We start from the raw sequence: 350 nt of genomic DNA on the forward strand, positions 1-350 counted from the left end.
ACGCTATTTAAACTGCCGATCGCGAACGGAACAAACCGTGATTGAAACTAACTGTGATGCCGCTCTTTATTCGTTGCGCTTACTGTCGCCTGTCAGTGGCGGACCCGCCCCTTTTAAAGCGCTAGTTTAATCCATCAATATGCGTTTCACTGGATGGAATTTGTTTAATTCCTTCGTGGTTTATGCGATCATCGGTCCCACTTTATATCTGTGGACAAGGGATTCGAGGCTCTAATCCCTCATTGTGTCCGAGGACCGGCAGGCCAAGGCCAAGGACTTGACTCCCAAGGCCAAGGCCAAGGACTTGACTCCCAAGGCCAAGGACCAAGGACCGACCTTCGGTCCTCGAG

The sequence above is a fragment of the Hippocampus comes genome, unplaced genomic scaffold, assembly GCF_001891065.2.
Source record: "Hippocampus comes isolate QL1 unplaced genomic scaffold, H_comes_QL1_v1.1 scaffold178, whole genome shotgun sequence".
NCBI classification, from domain to species: domain Eukaryota; kingdom Metazoa; phylum Chordata; class Actinopteri; order Syngnathiformes; family Syngnathidae; genus Hippocampus; species Hippocampus comes.